The sequence below is a fragment of the Gorilla gorilla genome, chromosome 5, assembly GCF_029281585.2.
Source record: "Gorilla gorilla gorilla isolate KB3781 chromosome 5, NHGRI_mGorGor1-v2.1_pri, whole genome shotgun sequence".
In the NCBI taxonomy this organism is placed as follows: domain Eukaryota; kingdom Metazoa; phylum Chordata; class Mammalia; order Primates; family Hominidae; genus Gorilla; species Gorilla gorilla.
Window position 1 is genome coordinate 123,208,991 of NC_073229.2, and position 24,769 is coordinate 123,233,759.

Genomic DNA, 24,769 nt, shown 5'->3' on the forward strand with positions numbered 1-24,769 from the left:
CTACCCTAAACAGGCCGATTCCACATATTTTACACAGGCAAAAAACCTACATTTTGATAGCACTTAATAAACATGTGCTCTTGTTGTCAAACAATCTCCATAATGATATGAAACACAAGTCACAAAATAATATGATTTTATTGCTATGCTAACTAATGAATGAAATTACACACAAAATAATATGCTACATATTTTGGTGGGGGATTCAAAACAGAACTCAGACTATTAGAACTGCAAGAAAACCATTAAAAGTTAATTGAGCAGGATTTGCAAAGTGATGGCCAGTAGTCACATACTAGCCACCCATACCTTTATTTGGCTATTATTTGTTTGAGATCAACAGTGTTGTTGAAAAGGCAGTGCAACTAGTAAATGCTACAGTTGGATTGTTATAAAGAGCTTGGCCCCCGTTGTCCTACACCCAGCCTTATTTAATATTTACATACTTGACCAAACTTTTCAAGCATTTGACTTTGCAACTCTTCTCTCCAGCCAAAATTTTCTAAAGTAGAAGGGACATTAGAAATTATCTAATTCAATGAACTCACAGATGTTGGTGGACCTACGAGAGCTGTGAACTTCTTACAATGATAAGCCAAGACAGAGTTTTTTCTTCAAAAGTAACTAGTATCTACATCACCATGATATCATAAAATAAAGGTTATTTTTTCAACAAAAACAGAACAACCATTTCCGAGAAAAGCCACTTCAGCCAGGTGTGGTGGCTCATGCCTGTAATCCCAGCACTTTGGGAGGCCAAGGCAGGTGGATCATCTGAGGTCAGGAGTTCAAGACCAGCCTGGCCAACATGGTGAAATCCCGTCTCTACTAAAAATACAAAAATTAGCTGAGTGTGGTGGCACACGCCTATAATCCCAGCTACTTGGGAGACTGAGGCAGGAGAATCGCTTGAACCCAGGAGGTGGAGGTTGCAGTGAGTCAAGTTTGTGCCACTGCACTCCAGCCTGGGCATCACAGTGAAACTCTGTCTCAAAAAAAAAAAAAAAAGAAAGCCCACTTAGCAAATGTAACAAATATATAACCATGTTAGATGTAACATTATCTTGTTTTTTTCAAATTTGCCACTGACCAATGAAAACTTCCTCATAGACTGCCACTGGCCCTCAGACTGGTGTCTGGAAGCCACTGACCTGGCGTTCATTTTGGAAATGAGGATATGGTTTTGTGATGTTCCCAAAGTCATGGGGCTGAGAAGAGCCAAAGACAGATTCATCGTCTTGCTTTCCAGTGCCAAGACCAAGGTTCTTTTACTTCATCAGAGCCAGAAGGCACTAGGTCATAAGGCTTTTCTGGAGCCAGATAGAGCCCAGTAAAATTCTGGCTCTGCTGTACAATCTTGCTCAAGTTAATAAACTTCTCCAAATTCCTAGCCCAGTGCTTTCTGCACTGGAGAACGTCACTTATTTGAGTTCTTTGTCTCTGTCTTCTCATTCTTCTAGCATATAAGTCACTGCATTTGACACACAATGTCCCAGTTAACTCTACAGGAAGTGTAATATCAAAGTTGGTCAGACGTTGACTGGTGACTCTTACATTTCCCTTTGTAGCCCTCACAAAGCCAGGCCTGCTTGCTCTCTCCCCAAGGAACACCCCAGAAAAGAGCTGTGGGCTTGCAGTACAGAAAACAACCTGGCAGCCAAAAAATTAATTGGAAAACAAATTAAGTCTTTACTGTCATCTCCTGGAAATGCCAAAAAAGGATTCATAAACCACAGCAAATCTTTTCAAAATCCTCTTTCCCTATCCACACCCATGCCCCCACAGTTGCATGCATATCCTTCTTGCCAGAGCTGATCCTAATGCTCTTCCCTCTTCTGAGCTCTCCAAAACCTACCGTCCAATTCAGCCAGAACGATCTTTCCAGCTTATATTTTTCTTTTTGCTCCCTTTTTCTGGCTTTCTTTTTCCCTCTTCAATGAGTAACTCTCCATCTGCAATATAAATCCCATTAACCTCCTTTCTTCTTTAATTTCCTACTCATTCCTTGCTCTGATTTGCATTATTAGGCCAAGATTTGTGCTCCTTAGGAGCTGGTATGGAGGGGAGGTAGATAATCATGATTTAACCAATGATGTCCTTGCCATGTATTTATTGATCATGTATTTATGCTATAAAAATACTTTTTATCCTCAAACATCTTTACAATTCATATTGGAAAATATATATGAAATAATATTATTTTCATTTTACAGAGTAAAGAACCAAATATAGAAGGGGCATAATTGATAGCTTGAGGTCATATAAGTCATTTGAACAAAACATATAGAAACAGTTTCTTTATCTTTGTTCAGAGACTAGTCTTTGAAAAAAATTTCAATGGTAAATATTTGTCAACAGAAATACTTATTGAGAGCTTACTACACTGAAGGCACCATTCTAGACGCTAGGATAATTGGGATGAGTAAGACAGAGAGGATCCCTATGTTCATGAAGATTGTGATGGTTAATATTGACTGTCAACTTGACTGGATTGAAGGATGCAAAGTATTGTTCCTGGGTGTGTCTGTAAGGGTGTTGCCAAAGGAGATTTGAATCATTTGAATCAGTGGACTGGGAGAGGCATACCCACCCTCAATCTGGGTGGGCACAATCTAATCAGCTGCCAGTGCTGCTAGAATAAAAGCAGGCAGAAGAACATGGAAGGACTAGACTATCTACCAGCCTACATCTTTCTCCTGTGCCAGATGCTTCCTGCCCTCACACATCGGACTCCAAGTTCTTCAGCTTTTGGCCTCTCAGATTTTCAACCATAGACTGAAGGCCGCCCTGTCAGCTTCCCTACTTTTGAGGTTTTGGAACTCGGACTGGCTTCATTGCTCCTCAGCTTGCAGATGGCTTACTGTGGGACTTCACCTTGTGATCATGTGAGGCAGTACTCCTTAATAAACTCCCCTTTACATATACATCTATCCTACTAGTTCTGTCCTTCTAGAGAACCCTGACTAATACAAAGACCTTTATTATAGTTGTGGTGGGTAGGAGGGAGGAATATGGTCTAGCAGAGGGATGGAAAATGAATGAATACATTTTCAGATGAGAGGTGCTATAAAGAAAATGGAACAGAGTGATGTGATGGCCAGTAGTAGGAGTGGGTGGGCTGGTGGCTACTTAAATCTGTATGGACAGGAAGGCCTCCCTAAAGAGAGAGATGAAGGTTTGGGGTCAGATCATTACTGACAAGAGCAGCAAGTGTGAACATTCCTAAGACCTGGGCAAACAGGACATGTTGAAGGGGGAGTGAGCTTAGTGCATTTGTAGACCAGAAAGAAAGCAGGTGGAGACATGGAGTGAGGTGGGCACTGAACACAGTAGAAAAGGTAGCCAAAGCACACTTCATGTTGAGACTTACAGGCCAGGGCAAAAAGTTGGAATGTATTCCAAGTTTAATAGGAAGCAATTGGAGGACTTTAAGCACGGGAGAAATATGATGATTGTGTTTTGTAAAGATCATTCCGATTGCTATATTGAAAAAGGATTTTAGGAAGGCTGCTTAGGAGGGTATTGCTATGAGCTAAACAAAATACATAGATTGCTTGGACAAAAGTGATAGCAGTGGAGATAGGGAGAAATGCATAGATTTAGGACACATTTTTAGGTAGAGCAGATAAAACTTGCCAAGAAACTGCAGGTGGAAGCGACAAAAAGTAAAAGGTAAGTGATGATGCCTAGGTGTTTGCATCTAGCAACTGGTGAATGGAAAGTTGGCCATTGCTTGAGATAGGAAAGACTGATTCAAAATATGGAGAAGGGCCAAGTGTGGTGGCTCACACATGTAATCCCAGCACTTTGCAAGGCCGAGACGGGCAGATCACTTGAGGTCAGGAGTTCAAGTCCAGCCTGGTGGAGGTTGGAGTTCAAGTCCAACATGGTGAAACCCCATCTCTACTAAAAATACAAAAAAATTAGCCAAGCATGGTAGCACACGCCTGTAATCCCAGCTACTGGGGAGGCTGAGGTGGGAGGATCACTTGAACCCCAGAGGCAGAGGTTGCAGTGAGCCGAGATCACACCACTGCACTCCAGCCTGGGTGACAGAGCAAGACTCCATCTCAAAAAAAAAGGGAAAAATCAAGGTGCTTTTTTTTTTTTACCTGTATTAAGGTCAAGATGCCTTGACAGGCAGGTAGAGATGTCCAGAATGGCATCTGTGAGTCTGTCGTGGTTAAGGGTTAGCATGTTGCTTTCTTTGCCCAGAATACCTTCCTCCCTTTCTTTAGCAATTTCCTACTCATCCTTCAAGCGTCAGTTCATATGCACCTCTCTGGACAGTTAGCTTCTCTCTCCTTGCACGTCTCTTTTATCACTGATCATGGGAAAAGTGGATGGTTTCAAGAGCCATTTAGAAAGGTAAAGATCAATAGGCTGTAGTAATTGTTTGACATTAGGGTGTGAGGGTGAGCAGATGTCAAGTGACTCCCTGAATTCTGTCTTGTCTAACAGTGTGAAGAGTGGTGCCATTCACTAAGCTATAGAATGCTAGAGGAGAATGACATTTAGGAGGATGAAAGAAGAACCACAAGTACCATCCATATTTACAATGTTGAATTTGAGGTATTTATGAGACATCCATGTGGAGATATGGAATAGGCAGCTGGATATTGGGGTCTGTCCCAGAGAGAGGTCACTGCTAAAGGCATATTCAGAGACATTAATTACATAGTAAAAGGAGCAAGGGCAGGAGTGAGACCTTGTAAGAGACAATTGGTGTAAGGAGAATAGAGCTTAGGACCAAGTATTGAGGAGCTCAGACATGTAAAGTCCAGCAAAAAAAAAAAAAGATAGGTCTGAAAAGATAATTCATGAAAGAGCATCCGGGAAGATAGGAAAAGAACTAGGGAAATGTATATGGAAACCAAAGAGAGAAAGCTTTTTGAAAGAGAGATTAGTCAACAGTGTCAGTACTGCAGAGAAGTATCTAGTAATCATTCAAACCTATTAGTCTACCAGCATGTAGGGTGTGCTGGAGACACGCTGCACTACTACAGAGCCAGTCTTATGCATCTTTTCCCAACCCCACGTTCTGTGATATCATGTTTACAGTTTGAATGGGCGATGGTGGGGTGGGGTGGGAGCAGTATTGACGCCATGGAAATCAGCAAATGCCACAACTCAGGGCTTGCTGTTTCCCACCTCTCTACCCCAGAAAGCTAGTTATTAAACATTTATGAACATACCATTAAGACTGCACTTAAGAATCACTGGAGAACTTTTAAATATACCAGTGCCTAGGCTCCATTCCTAGACACTTTTTATTTACTTGTTCAGGGGTGGGCCCTGGGTAGTGGTATTTTTAAAGTGCTTCCTGGGTATTCAGTTATGTAGCTAGGATCAAGGACCATTAATTCATAAGGAAAATAAGAACCATGTGATGTGTTTGGTACTCACAGAATGTCATATCAACTTCTAGGGAGCAATAAAATAATTTACTTGATAGGAAATAGTCCAGGATGCCAGCTAAGCAGGACTGGAGGTTACACAGATCTGAGCGGGCATAATGTTAAACCATAGTTAGAAGAGAAACAGGAAGCAACTACTATAGGTCTATGCAAGCATGGTTCAGAATCTTTTCAACAGTCTTCTTGCCACAGAATAAAGCCTGAAAAAGAGGCCGACTCACTGAGGAGAGTAAAGCCTAGCTGAGTGACAAACAGAGATCCACCTATAAACACTGTCCAGATGTCCCCAAAAGCCAGCCCTACCCCTGGGCTTTACACAAGCCAATAAATTCCCCTCACACTTTGAGACCTTCTGTTACTTGCATGAAAGAGACCTTTCTCAGTCAAGGTATAAGCTGTGACCTCTGTCTTCACCTTGTTCTATTATTGAGAAGGGAATCAGATTAGGAACAAAAATGACACCTACCTATGGAATAGATGATCAATAATAATTGCAATTGTTGATTTGCAATGTCAGAGAAAGACCCTAAATATTTAATATTCTTATCCCTTCCACACATGAATCACAAATTTTTTGGTCTTAAGCTGACAACATTTCCTATTTATTTATAAATAAATATCTGTGACATTTATGTTACCTAACACGAAGAGTACATACAGAATTCAGATTTTACCCTAGGAGGAAGTAGAAGTTTTAAAGGAAAGTTAGTCAAGTATTTTTATTTTGGATAAATGGGATGACCCAATGAATGGAGAAATCTACATGCTATTCGTACTCCTGCTATGTCTCCTACAAAATTCAAAAATCCCATAGTCCGTGTTTCTTTTAGGTAAATATTTATAGCTCATGTCAAGAGGAGTGAACAAGGCAGCTTAAAAGATCCCTTGTACTGCTTTCAGAACTCAAGGCAATTTTAAAAGAGGTAAGTGGAAGAGAAAAGAGCCTCTTAACCAATTAGCCAAGAGGCCACACAATACTTTGGAATTAAAATTACCCAGACATGTGTGAGGATCCAAATGGAGTCTCATTTATGTCATCAAAGAGATTCTACTCCTATTGAAATGAATAAGAGGTTAACAGTTTCAATGGTACAATAATAAAATGATTAAGGTTACACAGAAGTAGGTAGGACCAAAATTCCTCCAAGTGGTGGAGACTGTTAATGAAGCAGAAGAATAGCTTTTTACCTGGTCTATTCTCCAATTCAAATGACTCCCATGGGTAGTATTGTATTATAAGAAGAGAGTTTTCCAACTGTGTGAATTTTCTTTTGTCTTGTTCACAGGTAGTATATATTTGGTTTAATGTTACAAAAAGCTATATTAGCTTAAGTCAACACACACATTAACAGAACCTCCTAACTTCTGCAGATAAGTTTTTCAGAGTTCAGAGGGCAGTGATAGAAAAATTGTGATAACACAGGCAGAAATAAGTCCCTCTTTCTAAAGCTTTAATCAGTACTGGGAAAAATACTATCATTTTCCTAACCACAAAAAAAGCTATAAAAGTTATGTGATTGGCTCATTATTTTTAGAATCAAATTTTATTTGTTGTCATATAAGCAGCTCTTCTGATATTTTAGGTGAAAAACAGAGCAGTGTAGATCAAGACTTAAGTCTATGCAAGATGTCTTATTGATTATTAGACCTAAGACAATTCTAAGATTTTTCTCCCACAAGATGTTAAAAATGTGAATGACTTCAATCTGCTCTAAGAATGGAATGTGTTCATAGAATTTAATATTCCCTTTTGTAGATATTACAAGACTCGGGGACTTTGAGGAAAATAGCTGCTTTGCTTCTCTCTTTTGTATGTTTTTTCAGTTTTTGTTTTGGAAAAGTTGGAGGAAGAATATATCTGCCTCAGTCAGATTTTGTTGGATGTTTCTCAACTTTTATTTGTGTTACCATTCCCCTTAGGAGAAAAATTTTATTTTAATCGATGAATTTAAATTACATAATTTTAATTAATTGATAGATTAAAAATTAAATTTCTCCCTAATGAGAGGAATTAAGTACTACAGCTTAAGATTTTGTTGGGTAGGGTTGTGCTTTTGAGGGCAACAAACTATTGTCATATCTAGGATTATTTTCACGTCCCCTCCCAAGAACTAACTTCACCCTTTGGGGTGGCTTAAGGCTTGGACACCCATTCTAACTAAAATAAAATGAGGAGTGTGGGATCCTTATAAACATCCTAGAGCATCTGCCACAACCAGTTACAATAATTACAACCAGGCTTCAAGGGAACTGCAAAGGGGTACAGACAACAGCTAGCCTCATCATCTCTTATCTGAGCTTCTTCTAGGCCTCTTTTCCTGTCTTCTTAGTCTGAGCAAGCAGCCAGTCAAACGCCAGATGCTCACAAATGCTCTGGAATCAATAGTGTACATGCTATTGTTCCATCCCTTATTTTTCCACTGGAAAGGGCAACACTCTCACCAGGAGTGTCATCCCAAACCTGGCTGCCCAAAGGGATCACAGAGGGAACTTGCTAAAATGCAGATTCCTCTAGATTTTGATTTATGAACAACACAATGCAGATTGCTTATTATATTTCTCAATTTTCTTTCCTAATTTCTCAGTCACTGAATTAATTTTAGTACTGCTTCTTTGCAGAGATGATATAAATTAAAGGTAAGTGTAAGGTGCCCTATCCTGTTGGTCTAGACTGCCAAGAAGACCTTCCTCCATCTGGTTTTTAAACAGAAAGTGAACAATTTACTGTGGAGATAGTTCATAAGTGAAAAACAAATGATGTTTCATTCCTCAGATTCTCAGTTCAAGCAAGCATGCGCTCAAGTAGCATTCACAACCCCCAGGCTACCAGGGTGGTGTGAGAGAGCTGGAGAAGGGCAGGAAAATATGGGGACACAATTTGAGAAGAAAGTAAGAACAACTTTTTTTATCCATCCCCTCTTCAAAGTAGCTTTGAAGGAAGAGATAGGGGGAGAGAGGTGAAGGGGGAGGAGGTAGTATCCAAGAGAATTTCTTCTTAAGATGTGGGCTGATTTGGAATAAAGAAAATTCCAAATTTTCTTTATTTATTAGATTGATTTATAACATAAATTCTTAAAATGCAGATTTTCTACAGTAAATTTCAATGAATCCCAATTCTATTAGCTTTAGCTTCTCTGAGAAACAGAAATTACGGTGGCGGTAGGGGAAAGCTTCTTTCTCTACATTTTTTGGATTAGAAAGAGAAAAGAGTGCTTTCATAAATGTTATGGGGCCTCTATTTCCAGACTTGAGAGAAACAAGCAGGGTATGGGGAAGTAAAACATGATGCTGGTTTGTCTTGGCAATGGGGCTCTGCTGATCAGTGTACAAACAGTAGGCAAATATAGATGACAGAAGGAAAGCTATCAGACCCACCACCCTGTGTTTCTCTACCTCCTTTTCAAATGTCACACTGTTTCCACTCCGAGAACTTCAAAACTCTGCATTTGATTTTTTTTACTACTACACCTTATTTCACAGTATGACTATATCACCATTTATTTTACCCATTTTTCTATTTTTAACATTTGGGTTACTACTCTTTTCTTTCTTCACTATTATACATAATATCACAATGAATATCCTCCACATGAAGTTTCGTGCACAGCCACAAGTATTTCTCTGTAGTAGATACCAGAAAGGATACTTTCCCATTTTACTTCCCAGCAAGTGTTTGAGACTGCCATTTCTCCATTCTCAAACTTTTAAATGCTCTCTAAAGGGAACACATTCGTATTGCATTATTGCTAAAATTTGCTTTTTTCTATTAATAGTAAGTTTTAATCTTCTTAAGTTTACTTACCAAGATTTATGTCTAGTAATAACTTTTTTGTTGTATTCAGCCAATATAATGTGAACAGTAATGGTGAGTGTATGCAAACATATTATTCAGGCTATTAACACAGATTTTAGCTTTCCAACTATTAGAGTAGTAAGTTTCAATAACAAATGTCTTAATGTTGAAATATCTTTGCTCAGATATTTCATTAGGCTATGATTAATGGGCCTTTTTTCATTCACTTTCCTTACCATTCAGTTGACCCTTTCCATCTGAAGCTTTGTGCTTTATATTGAGAAATTTTTTTTCTACAAATTCTATTATTTTTTTCACTTCTTTCTGACTCCCTTAGTTATTACTCTTCCATATGCTTAAAGTCAGTTCTCACAATTTTTAAATCTGTCTCCCTTTATGTTCTAAGAAATTTCCCCCAACTTTATTTACTAGATTAGTAATCTATTTTTACCTATATGCTTTTGTGATCAAAATTTTAATTTCCAAGAATTCTTCAGTTTGTGATTGCAGCTTTCACGGGCCAGTAGTCTTTAGAATTTCCTTCAGGATATTAATTAGGGCCGATTTAATGTTTTCTTCAGTTCTTTGAATTATCTCTGTTGCCAACCATTCTGTTAGCTCACTCAGTTTTCTGTTCAGTACCATTAGTTTTTATCCAGTGCCTGGTGATCCTTTGTTGCCAGCCGTTTTATGAGTAATACACTAGGTTGACTAATGTATAGACCTAGCATGGCTTTCCTCTGTTTCTCATTATGCGTCTCCACTGCCTGGAAGGGGAAAAGGAGGCCCCAGTCAGCCTGCCTGCTTCATACCCACAATCCTCCGTGGTCCTCCTCTCCATTGGTAAAATAAGTCATATATTAGTTATTCAAGGACATTAGTGTATTTGTCTCTCACCCTACATTTGTTGGAGATTTAGCATAGATTTAGAGCTCCTTCAGGCCTTTGGGCAAGCACCCTCCCTCCCCACTCATTCCAAAGTTTGAGGGATCCAGGCCCATTGGATTTCTAAGGGAGAGGAAACTCAGAAGCTTAGTTCTGAACTTGAGTTGTAATAATACTTGTGGTAATACAATGAAAAGACTTTCTGAACCAGAATTACTAGGTATCCTAAAGATACTAAATTTTAATACAGAAATGTCCAGCTATAACAGCGTGATAGCTAGAGCACTACCTAGAGCACTCCTTGGGTAACATCTTCACTTTCCTGAAGTTGGAGTTACTTTTAGCTTGGTAGCAAGCACTCCACCACCTTTTGTTCAGTGTGAGAGAATGAGGAGGGGGAGGGCTAGCCTAAATATTATTAACGGGGCTTAAAAAAATTTTTTTTCCTGATTATTGTCTCACTATCTCTTTCTCCTCTTCCTATGAGTTTACTGGGTGACAATAGCAAATCCAGAGAAGCATACTTTCAGAGAGGTTTTCTTTTCAGCTTGTGTTACACTGTGGTGCCCTCTGGTCTTGCCAAACTTATTCCTTCTACTTTCCATAGTCCAGACATTTCCCAGTTTCTGGCAGAAACACTACCCTGTCCTGTTTCCCAGCACTGTAACGTGTTTATACCGTTTCTGTTATTTTAATGGGTTTTGAGCCAAAAGAGAGGAGGGTCACATGTGCATAGTCCACCATCCTGATCCAGCCCATAGGACTCTACCTACCTCTCCTCAGCTCCTTCTTGGCCCAAGATGAGGACTTTAAAGAATCCCCTAACCCCATCAGTCAGTGTGTATACTCTTCTACAATTTCTTTCTTTCACACGTGGCATTAGCACAGTAAGATATTCCCTTACCATTTCTCCCCAAACTTTCTCATCTGTATTATCGCAAACAAGGATCCTGTGGTGAGGCTCGTAGGTTCAACCGCAGAGCCCAACCAACAGTGAGATGTGCACATTCAGGAGGGTGCCTTGTTGGATGATACAGTTGCTCTCTCCATCCCAGTCATTGCAGAAAATAGGTTAATTAACAAGCCAACTTCAGCCTTACTAAATTTATTATGAATTATATGTTCAGGGATGTTGGTAAAAGGCCAACACTGGCATCTCTTTAACTAGTAATTATTGTGTTTTATTGTTGTGGACCTATAATGCATTAACAAGGCAGGACTCAGCTTTATTAGAATGCACGTGGCTCCTCAATTCCATGCATATTTATTAGGCGAGAGAATGGGATTCTTCTTCTCTAGCCTTCACTAATTTAAAAGAAGATATCCTCAATGAAATGTATTCAAATATTTTGACATTTTGCTTCACCTCTCTTACAGAGCAGAAATTGTTTCTGACAGTTATTATACAGTGCTGGAATCCTGCTGCTTCCACTGTTGAAGAACAGGTTGAAAAGACACAGCACTTGCATTTTGTTCAAAGAGTGATTCTGTGGCTTAGAAATAGCAGCACTGTCAGCTGTGATTCACTGAGAGTTTAGATAATATCCAGTCTGTAGTCACTGCTAACATGGGCTTCTGGGCTTGGAGTGGAAGGAAATGAATGGAAGTTGGTGCCCTGAGGTTACCCAGGAGAATAAGTACAAAATATGGTGCCCGTATTTGGCCACTGAAAATTTTGGTAGAAATCTCTCTCCTCTTTCTCCACATGTTGAGTCTCCCATTATAACAGCCTTAAATTTCAAATGCACCTATTTACACAAGACACACAACAGTAAATGTTAAATTGAAACACTGGGGCATTCCAGAAGCTTGAACTGTCTAAAGAGATTAGAGGCAACATTTGATGGGCATTTCTCTGATCCTACGGCACTGAAAGGCAAAAATCACTCTAGGATCATCCGGAAGGTAGGGTGATACACCAAAGAACAACTAACAAACCTAACAAGCAAACTGAAGTGATTTCTTCTGGGTACCTCTGGCTTATTCAGTAGACTTCTGCTCTGAATGCAAAAGTATTCTTCCAAAGTGATAGAATAAAATACTTACTCACAAAGGGTCTGCCAGTAGCTGGCAGAGTTGGGCACCATCAGATGTTCCCAGAGCTACTGAGACTACCAGAAACAATGAGAGAGCCATTCATCAGCCCTGCCAACATTATTTATTCAGTTTATCTACCATTCCACAATCAACTCAAAGTTGTATCTAGAAGCAGAGCAATCACTTAGGGTTAAAACTCACCAGCTGTGCTTTCAGAGAGGCCAAGAGGGCTCAGCCAATCACAGTATAGGTATAGAGATGTAGTTGACTCTATTGGGCATAAGTTAAAGCAAATAGACAGCCAACATGGGTAGTGAACCTGTACTTGCAGGTTAACAAATATCTCGCAGACTGAGGACACACTGATATTAAAAAGGGAAACACACAGTGTAGTGGCTCTCCCTGCAGCAGACTGAAGCATCTAGAAATCTGGCTGGTGCAGATATGCCATCTGGGGGACTGAGGATATTTTGGATTTGGCATCTAGATTGGTTGAGGCTGAGGCAGCTCAGCTAAGGAGTCAGCAAAGAACCCTGAGAAGGGCTTTAGTGGCAGAAAAAGATCCTGCAGCAGGTCAGAGAATTTGTTTGCTGGTGATGTCTCCAGGGACCTGTGAGTAAATCTGGAGGGCACTGAGGGGTGACAAGGCCCATTATTCACTGGAATGAGACATGGCCAATTCAGCCCTCATCAGGGGTCTCTGCCAGGTGATGAGAGGTCGTAACCTGGTAGCAGCCTGGGAATAAATGAGAAAAAGCTTTCACCGCTTTGGAAAGATGAAAAGAAATACATCCCGCCTTTTTTTTTAAAGTAAAGTCAGCCCTAAGGAAGTACAGAAATATGTCTACATTAGACCAAGAAAATTGTTCTTGGCAACTCTTAGTAATAAAAGCCAGGTAAGTAGGAAGAGAGGAAATAAGATCCCAAGGCATTTATCATACTGAATTGAAATAATCTGTTCCTTATTCATTTTTATATCTCTATATCGTTAGTACCTTATAATATGCTTAGCACACAGTAAGGCCTAAATAACATTTAATGCTAAATAATATCAACATTTGCGGGGGTAAATGTTATGTTGGTGAACGAATGTAGACTCATTTCCAATGCAGTCACAATGGGGAACCAGGTGGGAAGCCACATATTACAGTATTTTTGAGGCCAGCATTAAATGTGGGTGTCCAGGTAACATCCTAGGAGGCATGATTTGTTGGCTCTAAAAATGTTTCATTGTTACAAAATATCTCCAAAATTCTGAATTTCTAAGTCTGACAATGCACACATTTTCTATTAATAATGATGATGTAGCTAAGGGTTCTACATGGAGGTATCTCATTTTTAGGTCCTATTGCTATTCCCATTTTACAGTTGAGAAGCCTGAGGCTAAATGACTTACACAAGTTTACAGGTCTAATAAGGATCTGAACTGTCTCCAGAGCTTGTGTGTCAACCACCATCCTATCCCATGTCCTGCATTATTACTAAAAGCCTGCGATGACACAAATATCACTTAAGAAAGAATAAAAATGAATTGTTATTGATTAGCATATTAGTATAAATTGATTCTTCAGATAAAATAGACACACACACACAGAGCTGGAACTTAAAAATAGAGAACTGAAAATTATGATGAGAAGGATATTTCTAAAAATTTTGATCGTAGGGCTCTGACTCATTTATTTACCACTTACTGTGTGCCAGGCATTCTTAAGATACTAACTAGAGATAAAGGGTTCTGTGCGTCTGTATCTATTAGGCCAATTTCATTTTCTGCCAAGGAAAACCCTCTTTTCCACATGTGCATACTACAAAAGATACATTACTTATTTAATTATTTTAATGAAATCTTAATTATCCAAAGAACTGAGTAATCTTTTTTTCTTTTTTGTACTACTGCATCACCAAGAGTGGGAGATCAAATTGAATGGGAGGATTCTCCAAGGGAACATCCAAAGAATAGCTTAATAAAATGTTCTATGGTCTTATTAACTGGGGAGTGAGGCCATATTACAGTTATAAACCTTATTGCAGAGGAATCTCTATCGCAAAAGCACCATTCAAACAGCCGCCTATTAAGGAATAATGGAAGGCTTTGGATATTACCTTTAGTAAACATTTGATAGAAAATTGAAGCAGTTACCTACATAATACTTGTTATGTGTACTTGAGACCAACTCTTTTTTCCTCTGAACTATCCAGAGACTTTTCTGAGAGTAAACATAGCCTGTGGCTCACACTTTGATACCAACACAGTTTGCTTAGTTTTCTTTTCCCAACATAGAGAAGCTTTAACCAATGTGAATAGTTAAAATGAAAGGTAACATTTGCACAATGAGATTCTTGAGTTTCCTAGGAAAATTGAGTTTTCCTTAGTAGAAATTTCCTGGGATTTGTAGTAAACAGTTTGAGAAACTATTGGAATAAATCTTTCCTCAAATTGACATGCAAAGATTAGAAAGTAAGAGGACATCAGATGTGCATATTCTTTGATTATTCAAGTTTTTACCATAAATTAAAGGCATCAGGATATGCAGTCTAATCTAATATATAACTAATATGTAAAATATAATATTAGATATAATATTATATGACATAATGTAAATGCTTTACAGATGTGAGTATATGTATGTGCTGACCCTTGAACAACACAGGTTTGAACTGATGGGTCTACTTATCCATGGATTTTTTTCAATAAAAGTTACATGGGGTGTGCCTGCATCTCCTGCATCTCCTGCCTCTCTCCCTCCTCCTCCACCTCCTCTCCCTCTGCCACCTCTGAGACAGAAAGACCATCCCCTCCTCTTCCTTCTCTTCTAAAACCTACTCAATGTGAAGACAAGGATAAAGACTTTTATGATGATCCACTTCCACTTGATGAATAATAAGTATGTTTTCTTTTTCTGATGATTGTCTTAAATATTTTTTCTAACTTACTTTATTGTAAGAATAACACCTATACAAAATATGTGTTTATGTTATCAGTAAGGCTTCCAGTCAACAGTAGACTATTCATAGTTAAGTCTTGTGGGACTCAAAAGTTCTATGTGTTGTTTTGACTGCGTAGGAGATCAGTACCTGCCTTGTTCAAGCGTCATCTGTATATTTAATGCTTTATGTGCCAGATACTTATAACAATGAACTAACACTTACTGAACACTTACTAAGTGCCAGGCACTGCATTTTAAAATTCTTGATCCCAGAACCTTGATCAGAGAAGCCTTTATTGGGTACTATTGTCATTCTTGTTTCATAGGTAAGGAAACCGAGGTAGAGGTTAAGCAACCTGCCCAAGGTCACCCAACAAGTAGCAGAGTCCTTAGGGACCTGAAGCCAGGCAGTCTGACTCCAAGCTTATACTCTTGTTCAATTTGTATATATGGTCCCACCTAATTAATAAATGCTAGAGCACTGGTGACAATGCTCCATTTCTGACTTTGTATTTCTCTTTGCAGATAAGGGCTTGGCGTAAACATTTGTGCCTTTTGCCCATTTATCCAAATGAAGACTATTTTATGACAGAAAATAGCCTTCATTCAAGGTTAATAAATGTGTAAAATGTGCCAATATCCTTGTGCCTGGCAAAACGCTTTAACACTGAGGGTCATCTCAAGTTAACACTGACCCGACCTTCTCTATCATATTCATTAACCTTCTCTCACTCTTGAAACTAATTCTGAAATGCTAGCACTAATTGCTTAATCACTATATAAGGTAAGTTATACCTTGTTAGTCTGATAATGGTTTGTTAAAACACCAGGTAATTTGAAGCAATTCCTATTTTCTATCCAACTAAAAGGACTATTGTTCTTTGCTAAAAGTATTAGATAGTCTAAATCTAGTTCATCAGAAGCTTTCCAAAGCCCTTTGGAAAATAATTACATAGCGTGCTTTATAATTTTACCTTTACTTACACACTTGGATAAACATTTGAACCATTAAATGTTCACAAATCTCAAATCTTCCAGATTTAAATACACTCCATTCAAAGTAGGATGTCATTATTAACATTATTAATATTTACTCAAAGTGCATTTCAAATATTAATATGCCTCAAATCATGACCTTTTATTTCAATAATCCATCAAAATAATTTTAAAAATATATTTTTGAAGCATTCATTTATTTAATTTGACCATTCAGCATTAGGAAACAGCTTCTGAGTGTTGAATTCAGCACTAGATAGGTAAGATTCCATCTCTGATATTAGTAAAGCTATACCAGATTTTTTTTTTTTTTGAGACACAGTCTCACTCTGTCACTTACACTAGATCATGCAGTGGCATGATGTTGGCTCACTGCAGCTTCAACCTCCTGGGCTCATGCATTCCTCCTCCCTCAGCCTCCCAAGTAGCTGGAACTACAGGCATGTGCCACTATGCTCAGCTAATTTGTTGGGGTTTGTTTATTTGTTTGTTTTGGTACAGACAGTGTCCCACTATGTTGCCCAGGCTGGTCTCAAATTCCTGGGCTCAAGCGATCCTCCCATCTGGGCCTCCCAAAGTGCTGGAATTACAGGTATGAGCCACAGGGCCTGGCCCCAGCCTTCTTCAGGTTTCACTTTGCATGATATATCCTTTTCCATTCCTTTTCTTCACGCCCTGCTGAGCTTATAGATCTTCATGTATCTCAGTTCAGCAGTACATTATCATTTTGTCCAAGGTGCTTTGAGGATTATTACATTTGGTTGACGTTGAGACCCAGAGATCCAAAGTAATTATCATGGCCTCCCTATTAATCCAGGGGACATAAGGACCAGAAAATAAAGGGAGTCCTGGTTAAATTCAGTTCCCAGTGGGCCCACTGGGTTTGCAGACCACTGAATCATCATTGCCCAGTATCCAAGCGTATACTTGGAATTAATATACTTGGTGTTGAGGTAGCCACACATATTGAGTTCATGGTTTGTGTGGCGGGAGGTATTATAGTGAGGATGGCCATATGGAAATATCTGAGACCACACTCGGAGCAGTCAAGACAGTAAGTCAAAAACAATATCTCTTCTTAGGTGGGATGGCAGCTTAGTATCACCATTAAAGAATTAAAGCATGCAGGGCTGATGGTCCCTATTGTATGTCCATTTAACTTACCTGTCTGGGCAAAGCAGAAGCTAAATGCTTCCTGGAGAATGACTGCAGACTACTGCTAGCTCACTACTGAAAGCAGTAAGATTTCATAGGCTGATGTAACAGTAACATAAAGAAAATATATTTGATTGATTAGTATGGAAAGAACTTCATCAGACATTAGTTGGTGGTTTCTGATTGGTAAAGTCTCTAGTTTCGTTGTATGGTTTACGTCAAGCTTCCGTTCAATTATGTAGGAACTTAAAATGCTAGATCAACCTCAGCCTAATGGCCTCCTAATTAATTTTTTTAACACAAGAAGGTAAATTCTGGAAAGATTCAGGGAACTACTACTTCAGTGAAGTTTTTAGGAATCTAGTTTTCAGGGGTTCAGAAGTAAGCCAGAAAATCATCTACAAAATAAAAGACAAATTACTGAATCTTGTGTTTCCTACCACAAACAAGGAAACACAGCACCTGGTGGGCATTTCTGGGCTCTGGAGGCAATATTCCACACTTAGGGAGACAGCTTCTGTTCTGTCTTGACAGAGACAGATGCTTAACAATGAGGTACCAACTGAGCATGTGTCTAAACTGCTAATTATCAGTTAGGTTTTATCATGCCCACCAAGTTATAAATTTGGATGGGCCCAGCAGCAATCTGTCATAAGATTAAAATGGAATATCCAAGATCAAGCCCCAGATTAGAGCACAGGAGTAAGCTGCAAGAGCAAGTAGTTCAGACCCTTATGTCACCCATCTCTATTGCCCAGCACCCCTCCCTCAGCTTACATGTAGAGCCACGTGGGAGTTCCTATGTCATCAAGTGGAAAAGAAGGTACAAACTTGGTTTATGCATGGGTTGACTCCATATGTGAAAATGTATACAGCTTCATTACTGCCACATTCAGAGAGTATAGTCATGTGTCACTTAACAATGAGGATACATTCTGAAAAATGTGTTGTTAGGCAATTTCATCATGGTATGAACATCATAAAGTGTACTTACACAAACCTAGATGGTATAGCTTACTACGAACCTAGGTAAAATGGTATAGCCTATTGCTGCTACGCTGCAAACCTGTACAGCATGTTACTAGACTGAATATTGTAGCAATTATAACACAATGGTAAGTATTTGTGCATCAAAACATAGAAAATGTGCAGTAGAAATACAGTATGAAAGATTAAAATGGTATACCTGTACAGGGCACTCACTATGAAAGGAGCTTGCAGTACTCAGAGTTGCTCTGGGTGAGTCAGTGAGTGAATGCTAAGTGAATGTGAAGGCCAATAACATTACTGCACACTACTGTAGACTTTATAAACACTATACATATACCTGGGGGATATGAAGCCCCCAGGACTTGCCAAGGTGCTAGCTGAGGGCAAGGGTAAGTTTTAGAATGGGTAGAGTGGAAGGGTTAGGATGAGTACCAGTTGCACCCCAAGACCAAATACAGCAACGAAGTCTGCAGTTTATCCTACTAAACCCATTTCTAATTTTTCCCCCAGGAAAAGAGGCTTTTGGGACCATGGAGGAGCAGCTCCCTAAACCCATATGGAAAGTAGATCTGTGTGACACAAAGGGTGAATGAAGTGGCCATGAAAACATACCAGTCAGATCTCCTGTTGTGGGAGTCATAACTGACAATGGCCCCAGCTGCTGCACCTCCAGATCTACCACTGTGTTCACACAGAGGCCACACGTCCTGTGAGCCAGTGACTGCACACGGTGGGTTACTAAAGCAGGCCAGTTCCAGAAAAATGCAAGAATTCTTCAGTGGGCAACTTTGACTTACACAAACGTAGAATTCAGCAAATACCTCAAGGAGAAAAATGCATGAGGAATTTCCAGATCATTTCTCTGTGGTTGCCTCTTCTCTGGCTTCTCAAATCTTAGCTACCTTGGCAACTGTAAACCACAACTTTGATGTTTTAAGCCCAGTGAAACTGCAGAAAGCTTCAGGTCACCAGATTCTGTATAGCCTCTTTTCTCCATTTCTTGGACCAGCAAATGCTTAAAGGTAAAAAGTGGATGCAAGACTGAGGCTCATTGAGTATGCCTTCCTTCTCTCTTGGATCTTGATCCTGCAAATCCTGGCTTCCTTGGTGGCTCTCTGAAGCATTCAATACTCTGCATTTTTTTTTCTTTTTCTATCCAGTTGTTCAGGCCTCAGATGTATTACATTTCCTTCCAGCCTCAAGCCTTTGCACATGCCCTTCTCTCCTTTCACAACATATTCCCACCTTGCACCCCTACTCGGTAACCACTCTTCTTTCAGATTACCTCAACCATCGTTTCTACAGAGAAGCCATTTCTTACATCCCTGGATAGATTAAAATCCTGTCTTACAGATTTTTCAGGGCACCACTCTTACCTTTACTTTATAGCCCTTATCAGTACAATTTTATATTTACTAGTGTAATTATTGAATTAAACTCTCTCTCTCTGATTACCCTATAAGCATAGCATGGACATTTATCATATCTGATCAACATTATACTTCCAGTGACTAACAAGTGCCTAATACCTAAGGAGTGCTCAATAAATATCTACTGAATGAATATGAGGCAATCATCACCTTTTGAAGTAGCTCATCCACTGTACTGAAATCTGAATATATGAATTTAGACTCTGTCAATCAGTAAATGAAGCTAATAGACAACAGCTGAATAGTGTCCTTCTCACTAATAATTACACTATATGTGTCTGTGTATATATGAATGTCAGCCATGTGTAATTGGAATTGAGTTCTTATATAAGACAAAAATGTAAACTAGTCAGCAGTGGGAAAGAGACTTCTTGGACAAGTACTTGAATATTCATTGAAACCAGAAAACTACAAAGATCTCTAGAGATATAATTTCAAACTCTGATAAGAGCAGTTACGCAGTAATTCATTGAGCAACTCTATCAAAATGAGATGCTGACAAAAAGAAGAAAGATCAAAGAACGCTTTCAAGGACAGAGCAGGAATCGGGCATTGCAAAAGGGAGGTGTCATGTGTTTGGCAGAAAGGTTTAGGGGAAGAGAGAAAGAGCAAAAGGAATGAACGGCCGGAGAGAGCAGAAAGTTCAAAGTGTCATGTTACCTGTCTTCCACATAGATCAAAAAATACTCCAACCTTCCTGACTTTTTAAAACATAATAGATGTGAAATGTTAGAAGTTATTTCCAAATAGCCTAATCATTCTGTTGAAATATCCCAGGAGGCTCAGAGGATACCGGGAACTAATTAAAGTTTACTATGGTTAGCTGAAGCCAAAATGATCATTTGATCAATTTAAACTCCCCCTCCACAAAAAAAGCAATGAAATCATCAAAATTAGCAGCATCAGTGAATTTAGTCACATGTAGACAGAGCAGCTGCACAGAGAGATCCCCAAATCCAAGGTCTGTTAGTCTTGCTTGAAGCCAGAACCCATAGTATAATCTGCACATTTCACTTATTGGTGCCATTCCCAATAAAGACCCAGCAGAAAGATTTCTATTCCAGTTTCTTTGGGTGAGATACACCTAAACCAATTACATTAAATCTGTCAACAAATGTGTGTTGTGCACCTAGCATGTGCCAAGTACCATGCTAGGAGCTAGTTCATGGTAGTCTGAAGTAGACTTATTCCTGGCCTCATGAAGTTTACAGTCTACCGGGGAAAGGAGCATTAAGCAAATAAACACACAAGCAAATATAAAATTGCAGTTGTGACTAGTGCTACTAAAAAGAGGAATGAGGCACAATGGGAGCCTGAAATCAGGGACTTTGGCTTGGATGAGGGAAGCTTCCATGGGAAAGTGGCATTGAGCTGAGAGCTGCAGGATAAGGAGGAGAGGGAAGCTCATTCCAGGAAGAGGGAACAGATGTGTGTGTGTAAATTCATGTATCTAGTTAAATTTTCAGATTTTTTTCTTAAAATTCTTCAAACTTCCCTTGTCTCCTGCATATGTATTTGACTTGATCTGGGTATAAGACAGACAGCCATGCCCATGATTTGGCAAGGGTGGCACTTCTGTCACCATCCACCAGTTGGTGGCATCAATGAGGCTCTTCGACTCTTCCATCCCTTCAGTGGTCCTAAGAGAGGAAAAAGGCAGCAGAAGAGTGGCAGACAGCTCAGAGTATAGCAGGGGCTGTTGAAAGAGGTCATCCTATTGCAGCTCCCTTTCCCTAAAGAGACCAACTTCCAGGCCACATGTTGGTGTCCACATGGGTGTTGGGACACTTGCCAGCCTTTTACCCTGCCTGTAAATGGCAGAAAAAGTGATGAAGAGATTAACTGAAACAACAAAAGCCCTCCATGTCACTCCTTATAAACTCTTTCTAAATGAATAGGAGGCTTGTGATGATTATTTATTCCTATGTCTCAGATCTTTCAGGAAAAGTATTCAAGACAGGGGAGACAAAGCCAGAGTATAGGGGCTTACCACCTAAGAAGATGAAACACAGAGATCAATCATCTTAGAAATATGACTGCAACTGGAACAGAAATAAGAAGTTAAATCATTGTAAATTACTTTTTATGAGTCCAAAGCACAGCATTTTCTTCTTCTTGGTGTCATTTAGATGTCACTGTCTAGTCCACAAGGCAAAAGTGAACCAGGCAACCAGCTTTGGGTAGGTTCTTGTTGACTGTGTCTATGACTTTACAGCACCCAATTTGCAGTTAAAATACCAAGAATAAAAGTATCTAATAGCCAATTGCTAGATAATTTCCACTGGTATGATGAACATGGTTGCTTAACTCTGTGTTGGTGCTAACACATTTTACAAGACCCGTGAAGAAGCTACACTTCACACACAATTATTTATGCTTCCATGTGAAGGTGCAAGCATCTTTTGATGATGATTAACAAGTGATACAAATACTATGGAGGTTGCTAGATGTGGAGAAAGAGTACATCAGCATCAAAGTGTGTGAAGTCCAGAAATAGGAGAAAAGAGTTTATAAGCAGAACATTGGATCAATACAACGAGCCAGGACAGCTCAAGAAAAGCAAAGTGGAAGGTAAGAGCTTGGGGTGGTGGAAAGGGTTAGCTTGGGTAGCAAGAGTCAAGTATAGGTTACACTGAGTATTATAGACAAGCTTAAGTAGGCAAAATTCAGAAGCAAAGCAGAACACACAGAAAACATTAAGAAGACTATAGAGACTATATTGAGCCAAGGAAAGAGTAAACAGTGGGGAAGACAAAGTTTCTCTAGAAACTAGAAACAAAGGGATCCCAGCTTGTGGTGAGCTGTTGGCTATAGAGTCAGGGTACTTCCACTGTTGCACCAGGCGGCACTGACAAGCTTCTTATTCTCCAGGTGCCAGGAATAAGGCTGGCCCTCTAGTGAGCAATGCAGTGGCCTGAGCCTAAAGTCTATACTCAAAATAGCAAGAACATGCCCAGAGAAATATGATGGTGTCTCCAGGACTGGGAGGCCAATAAGACAGAAAGGACCTCAAGATTTACTATTTAAGACAAACATAAATAAGGATGAACTGGGTAGCACGCTAAGTCATATCAACTTGAATATAATAGGAGGCCCACATTAGGTCTGAATCACAGGAGGCAATCACCAGATTACAACCTAGTCATGTTGCTTGAGGGTCCTCCTTTCAAAGGCAGGGGGCTATCATATCAAGTACTTTTGACAGCCCAGCTTATAATGAAGAGACCCTATTCTGGGCTTGTATCAGCTCAAGAGGAAAAATGATAGAGACTTCCTCTTGGTCCTACGAATAAGACCGGGCAGGCTTGTGTTTCCTTTGAAAGGGAACACAGATGATAAATGGAAGTAAGTTCCTCCCAAACTATTCTAGCCACACCACCTGACCACGCCCAGAGTTAATGGTCCTGGGGGCATGAGGAAGAGCAGGGTTGGTCTCATTGGTGTTTCTGAAACCATCAAGTTGTCACATTAGCCCCACTCACTAGCTTGGCCTGGGAGCTTAATCCACTCATTACCCCACTTCTTCACATTAGAAATGGTGCAGACCATCCTAGAATGGACAATGTATCCATCATCTTTCATCAGAAATTTCTTCTGATTCTTCATTGTTTTCCTTGCTCTTAGATACAGCCAAACATAGACATGCAGGTGGTCTTTAGCTGAGATAATTCTCATTCTTCATTATCTGTGAATGGTAAAGGGGTAAATCCACACAACAAATAGCCTTTGTGCAAAGGACTATAAAGGGGTATATGGTAGGACCAACTGTATGCAGCAGAGTGAGGAGGAGCAGATTTGGGGACAGAGGACATTGGTACCTATAGTTTGTTCTCAAAAGCTGACAGCACTTCTTTCAGTCGCTCAGTGTTGATATTGCGATAAAGGGACCCAGTAATTCTGGATGAGAGACATGAGGACCTGGGAGGCAGAGATCTAGCTCCTCCTCCTCCCAATCTTGTTTTCATTGTGACAACCATACTAATGTCTCTTGCATTAAACTACAGCTGAGAACGGGAGACTGACAGAATTTTCACTTTTCACCTGGATGATTCAACATCATATAGAAACAGCTACTGTGGACCTCCTAAGGGGGAAAAAGGTGGGAAGCAACCTAATCTCTAAACACTGGGGGTTTTTTAAAAAGTATAGAAGCCACTAGGTGTTTGGTACTTATTTTCAAGGCTATAAATCCCACAGCAGGTGCGCCTAAGCAATCAGGATAGGCAAGAACTCTGATAAATTCAACGGTGATACTTAGGGCCACAGAAACCCTGGGAGGCTATAAATAGTTATTAGGAGTGAGATGCTGCTGAACGCCAAGGGAGAAATCCACCAATGGAGCAGAAATGTAAATCAGGAACTACTATGAGAAAATTGTGTTTTCATATTAAGTAAAAAGGAAGGAAAGAGAGAAAAAGTAAGAACTAGGTTTCCTTTCAATGCTTTGTCAGAATTTGAATCATTTCAGAAAATTTCAAAGGAAAGAAGGGAGGTGGGGAGAAAGAGAAAGGGATAGGCGGAAAGAGAAAGAGAGAGGAAGAAAAAAGGAAGGAAGGGAGGAAGGGAAGGAGGAAGGGAGAAAGAATGGGAGGGAGGAAAAGATGGAAGGAAAGAAGGAGGGGGAACAAAAGAAAGGAAGGGAGGGAAGGAGGAAGGGAGAGAGAATGCGAGGGAGAAATGGAGGGAGGGAAAGATGGTGGGAGGGAGAGACAGAGGGAGGGAAGGAGGGAGGGGGGGGAAGAAATCAGGCAGGCTCACTCCCGCCACCTCCCAGTTTATCTAAATGCCAATTGAATCTGGCATGTTCAGTTCAGAGGTTATAACTGCATCCACAGTCAATGAGCTTACAGAGATTGTCACAGCAATTCTATACCCTTTTAGTTGCCAAGGTTGGGCTTCTTTTTTTGCAAGAGAACAAAAACTTACTGATAAACAGTGTTTATCTCTCATTTATTCTCTGTGGATGTTGGGTGGATTAATGCATGTTTGATAAGTCATTCTTGAAGTGTGGGAAGGTCCCTGCAGCAAAGGCAACATGCATATGTAAGGCAGTAATAATCATTTCCAAAATTCATTTCTTTCCTGTTTCCACCCCCAACAAAACATACATTTTAATCACTAAGGTGCTTTCGTTTATTG